We start from the raw sequence: 6,401 nt of genomic DNA, 5'->3' as shown, positions 1-6,401 counted from the left end.
ACGCTATTCTACCTAATTACCTTCCCTTGAGGACCACGTTTGGGAACCTCTGCTCTACAGAGTTCACACAAAACTTAAGCTGCATACACATGGGACGATTAGCTCCATGAGCGACATGGACTGACATCGTTCAGCACAAATTTTTATTTATATTTGCTCATGCATGAGCTTACACAACTACATGATGTCAACAGTGGCGACCAAACTTTTTTGTCTACCTCCTTGGTTGCGGGAACGCACTATGGAATGCACAGAGGCTACTTCCGGTTCATTCCTTTGTCAGCCCCTGAAGGGTAAAACCGATTGGATGAATCTTATACACCGTGGAGACCCTGAATGCCAGAAACAGCTGCACAAGGAACTGGAAGTAGTTGCTGTGCATTTCATAGTGCGATCCAGCAACCAGGAAGTACACAGTCATCGTGGTATCAGAGCAACAGAAGCTCTTGGCCGTGTTTACACTGTACATCCGACAAATTTTGAATGCTTCTATCTCTGAAGTTTGCTTTACACCATTACAGGTCCTACTTCCTTCAAAGACCTTAGGACTGTGTATGTGGAAGTTTGTAACACTTTTCGTGAGGCCTGCCTAAGGAGAGGTTTGTGGAGGATGGTGTGCAAACAGTCTTAAAATCCTGGGTACTCCAGCTAGTTGTCAAATAAATTTGATGTTTTTACATCTGACAAGGAAGGTGAGATAGTGAGGGAGGGAGGTGAGTTGTTCTTGGTATCTGGAGTTAGAAGAAGGAAAGTGAGGAGGATGGCAAAACAAGGTGAAGTTGAATGTGGTGATAAAGGGAAGGGGAAAAAGAAGAAAGGGCCAGAACAGGAGTTATCTCCAGAAGAGGATCAGGATGGTTTGATATGAGACCCGGTTGCAACAGAGTTAATGGAACATGATTCAAAAATTGATAGGGTGGTGGAGGAGGTGGTGGATGTTATAGAGGAGACTCAAGGATTAGAGATGGAGGATAAGATGATTGATTCCTCTTTGGGATCTATAGTGGACTAGTCAGGTGGCGGGTGATGTGGTTGGAGATGTAAATCTTGTGTCAAATCCCTCAGTTCTAGGGCCTTCTGATGGTGTGGGGGGGGAGTTTTCACAAGGAGATGGAGGACGGGGTATGCAGGAAGTACCCTTGACTTCGGCTGTGAAAGTTGCTGGCCCATTGGGGGCTGGTATGCAGGGTTAAGTTGTTCTTGGTTGTGTTTTTCTTGGTTAGAAGTTTCACGCGGAGAAGTAAAAATAAGCAAGGTCGTGTGTCTTTTATAATCTATAAATATGGATCTTCACCCTATACGATGCGCCACGATTAATGCGGCTTCCGTAGTTTCCGAACATGCTCGTATAATGGCTTTTTATTTTTTCAGCACGGTTGAGGTTGATTTTTTGTTTTTGCAAGAGACTAGGATTAGTAAATTGGATCTCCTTCACAAAGCAAAGTGTAAGTGGAGGAGGGGTCCTTCTTACTGGTCTCTTGCGGCCGAGCCGTATGGTGGGGTGGCAGTACTTTTTACTGCCATGGTAACTGTACGCAAGATTATAGAATTGCAGACAGGCAACTCGGAGCTGCTGGAAGAAGAGAGAGATAGGCAGTCTTTCAAGGTCTTCTTTCAATCTCAGGAGACACTTCTGGAGGCTGATTGGAGTTGGTTGGAGTGGTGGGAGGTAATAAAAAAGAGAATCTGTAAGTTTTTCCGTGGTCTTGTAGCCAAGAGAAACTTATTAAAGTGAAATGTCTACCATAGACTGAGAAAGAAATTAGATTTCTTGATCTCTGAGGAGGGAGACTGTGGGGAAATCTCCGGAGTGAAAGCTCAGATGAGAGAATTTCAATTTAACTGATTGGCGTCTTTGGTTTTGGAAAGGGATTATGGTTCGTACCACTCACCAGATCCTTACCAGAGCTGTAAAGCGTCAGTTGATGCCAAACATGTCAGAGGACTGGTTGATGGACATGGTGTTCTTTGATAGGATAAAGAAGGCATTCTGGATGTAGTTGTGTCCTACTATTCTGATCTGTTGTTTGAGCAGCCACTTATTAGAGAAAGGATGGAAGCATTTCTGAGGGGGACTCCTTATCTGATTCCTCAGAATACATCTCTTGACTCTTTGGCCTGTGATATAACTGCAGAGGAAATTAGGAAAGCGTTAGTGGGTCTGAACCCCAAGAAATCACCAGAACCAGATGGTCTGACATCTGAGTTTTATAAGACCTTTTCAGACCTCCTAATTCCCCGCCTAGTGGAAGTATTTAATGAGAGCCTGGATGAGGGAATTCTCCCTCCTTCCATGAGGTTATCTGCACTTATTTTGCTATCCAAAGGGAAAGACCCGGCTCGTATTGAGAATTGGCGCCCCATAGCCCTTCTTAATACAGACAGAAAGAATTTGGCAAAAGTACTTTTTAATAGGCTTTCAGAATTTTCTGAGATTTTGCTTTCATCCTCTCAGCGCTATATTGTGAAGGGTCGAAGCACATTTAGTGCTGTCCTTGGTGTCCTGGAGGCCATTGAGCGGTGCAGGGGTGAGAAGTGGGGAAAGTACCTACTGGCATTGGATCAGTCTAAGGCTTTTGATCGGGTAAACCACAAGTACCTTCAGGCTTAACTGGAATGGTATGGTCTTTCAGGGCGGGTGATTAATTGGTTACAGACTCTATATCGACTGGCTAAAAGCTTCCCACTTGTGAACGGTTGGCTGGGTCCTGCCTTTGAGGTATGCTCTGGGGTTCATCAGGGTTGTCCCCTGAGTCCCCCTTTTTTTTAATTCAATAAATTTTTATTGATTTTTATAAACAATACAAACATAAAATTAAACTGACATTGCTGAATTGTTGTAAAAAACAATATATTATATTGACAGTTGTTAATTCACAATAAAGTTATATATTCTTTTTCAAAGATAATATGGACATGGCCTCTTATTTTGTTATATTTTAAACATCAACATAAAATATATAGAAAGAGGGAAAAAGGAGGACCAATCCTGATCAATTGCAGTTATCTCGATCTAGCAAGCCTCAAATACCTGTTTTTTAACTTTTTGAATCACAGGAAAACATTAGACATAGAAAAAATTATTATATCAGATATTTAATAATTATCAGCAGGACTCATTAAACAGTTACTAATCACCGACAGACTATTAATTGGTATGACGGGCATGTGTCGATTCAAGCCACATAGACCATACTTTAAGGTATTTCTTTTCTGACTTCCTGGCTATAAATACATATTTTTCGTGTGAAACTACTTTGTTTACTAGTGATAGCCATGTGTTAATATTGGGGCCACTAGGTGCCATCCATTCCCTCGCTGTGCACACTTTAGCAAGCATGCACATGTTGTTTACAAATATTTTAGGGTATTTACCAATAGAATCATCCTCAGTGTAATGGTGCATACACACGGTCAGATTTGTCAGATGAACGACTGAACGATTAAACGATTTGGACGATTTTACCAAAGTTTTGAACGATTTGAACGATTTGAACGATTGAATGATTTTTGACTGCATTAAAATGAATGGAATCGTCCAAGTCTGACTGCAAACCCATCAGATGTCAGATATCGTTATCTGACAAACGGGAACGCGCATCGTTGATCGTCCATCGTTCAGGCATGTCAGATATGAACGATTTTCCATCAGATATGAACGACTGAACGATTTTTAAATCGTTATCGTCCATATCTGAAGAAAAAATCTGATCGTGTGTATGCACCATTACCGGGGTGAGGACATCTTGTGGTATACCTGTATCTGATATAATGCGACATGCGTACCATAGACAAACCTTTCTTTTCTCTCTTCTTGTATATTTGTTAAAAAGGTATTTAGTACCATTTGTCTGTTGGCAGCACCCTCCTAAACATATTTTATTATTTATACATTGAATATGGGGTTACACTATGTAACGAATGGATGTGTGCGGATATAAACCTTTCCCATCAGTATCCTCCATAAATATTCGCTGTGGAATATATATTGGGGAATGGTGTAGAACATACAATAGTTTGGGCTGTACGACCATTTTAACTATGTTTACCCGGCCTGTCATAGTGAGGGGTAATTTGCCCCAAGCAGAGACTCGAGTTTTAATAAACTCCACCTGGTGATTAATATTAAGGGCCAGATATCATGAAGGATCCTTTGCAATCCAGATTCCAAGGTATTTAAAAGAATTTACCCAAATTAGCGAGAAGCGTTGCAGTGGATCAGTTGGGCCAGGATCTACAAACGGGCGCACAAAGGATTTGTCCCAATTCACACATAGACCGGTATGGAAACCGCATATTTTGAAATGAACAATAAAATATCGTCTGCGTATAGCGCAATCTTATCTACTTTAGTTCCCACGGTAAGTCCTAATATATGAGGGCAGGCTCTAATTTTGCACGCCAAGGGTTCAATGGCAAGGGCGAACAAGATAGGAGACGGGACAGCCTTGCCTAGTACCATGGAACAGTGGAAACTGGGATGAGACAAATCCATTTACCGCAACTCTTGCCACTGGAGCCGAGTACAATAATTTAACCCATTTTATAAATCCACTGAATTAAACGCCTTAGCGGCGTCAAGCTACATTATAACTAGGGATGTGCGCCGGACCATTTTTGCCGGATTTGGATTTGGTTCTAATTCGTCGTCCGGCTTTGGATTTGGATTTGGATTTGCCAAACTGCGGTGACTGGCTTTGGATTTGGATTTGGATTTGGATTTGGATTTTTTTACAAAAATTGACAAAAAAAGCTAAAATCACATAAATTGGTCTTTTTTTTCATCCTAGAGTATTATTAACCTCAATAACATTAATTTCCAGTCAATTTAGACCATATCACAGCTTATAATATTGTTTTCAACATTATTGGCCAAAGGTTGCAGTGAGCTGACTGGTTACTAAGCGACAAAGCAGCGGCACAACGACACAGACACCACAGTATAAAGCACATTATGACACATTGCCACACAGCAGTGGCAGAAATGAAAAGTAGTGCACCCACCCAGTGGGGTACGGCCAGCAGAGTCACAGTACTTGTTTACAAAGTGGGCTACGGCCCTAGGAGTCACAGTGCACAATCTTATTAGCATTACACCGCACATAGGGCCTGATTCACATTACACCATAAAGTAGTGTCTCTTATTTATGTTACGACACACAGTAGTGCCCCTTTTACACAATGCCCACAGTAGTGACCCTTTTACACAATGCCCACAGTAGCGGTGTCCCTTACACAATGTCCCCCAGCAGTGGTGCCCCCTATGCAGTCCCCTTAGTAGTACGGTCCACTATGCAGTGCCCCCAGTTGAATGCTCCCCAGTAGTATGCCCCCCATTAGCAGGCCCCCCCAGTAGTATGTCCCCCATTAGCAGGCCCCCCCAGTAGTATGCCCCCCATTAGCATGCCACCCAGTAGTATGCCCCCCAGTAGTATGGCTCCCCCAGTAGTAGGCTGCCCCAGTAGCAGGCCCCCCCAGTAGTAGGCTGCTCCAGTAGTAGCCCCCCCTGTAGTATGGGCCCCCCCTGTAGTATGGCCCCCCCTGTAGTAGGCCCCCCCAGTAGTATGGCCCCCCCCAGTAGCAGGCCCCTCAGTAGTATGGCCCTCCCAGTAGCAGACCCCCCCCAGTAGTATAGCCCCCCCCAGTAGCAGGCCCCTCTGTAGTATGGCCCCCCCAGTAGTATAGCCCTGCCCAGTAGCAGACCCCCCCCAGTAGTGCAGACCCCCCCAGTAGTATAGCCCCCCCCAGTAGCAGGCCCCTCTGTAGTATGGCCCCCCAATAGTGCAGATCCCCCCCAGTAGTATGGCCCCCCCAGTAGCAGACCCCCCCCCAGTAGTATAGCCCCCCCCAGTAGCAGGCCCCTCTGTAGTATGGCCCCCCCAGTAGTATTGCCTCCCCCAGTAGCAGACCCCCCCCAGTAGTGCAGACCCCCCCCCAGTAGTATAGCCCCCCCAGTAGCAGGCCCCTCTGTAGTATGGCCCCCCCAGTAGTATAGCCCCCCCCCCAGTAGCAGACCCCCCCAGTAGTGCAGACCCCCCCCCCCAGTAGCGCCCTCGGACCTTTGACAAGTAAAAAAAAAACAAAAAAAAACTTACCTGTATCCCCGCTCCCGCGCCGTCCGCTCTGTCACACGCTGAGGAGGGAGCCGGAAGACGGAGCTCATGTGTGAGCTCCAGCCGGCTCCCTCCGTGCAGCAGCCAATGAGAGTCTGTGTGACTCTCATTGGCTGCTGTAACAAACACACAGCTGCCGCTGGCGGCTGTGTGTCTGTGTCTGTGTAGGGCAGAGCGCTATCACTGCGCTCTGCCCTACACGCGAGGAGACCTGATGTCGGATTCTCTAGTGAGAATCCGACATCAGGCGGCCGCCGTTCGGCCCCGAACGGGGATCCGAGTCAGGCG

The sequence above is a fragment of the Taudactylus pleione genome, unplaced genomic scaffold, assembly GCF_031769625.1.
Source record: "Taudactylus pleione unplaced genomic scaffold, aTauple2 ptg001303l, whole genome shotgun sequence".
In the NCBI taxonomy this organism is placed as follows: domain Eukaryota; kingdom Metazoa; phylum Chordata; class Amphibia; order Anura; family Myobatrachidae; genus Taudactylus; species Taudactylus pleione.
Note: the sequence above shows the minus strand (reverse complement) of the source record.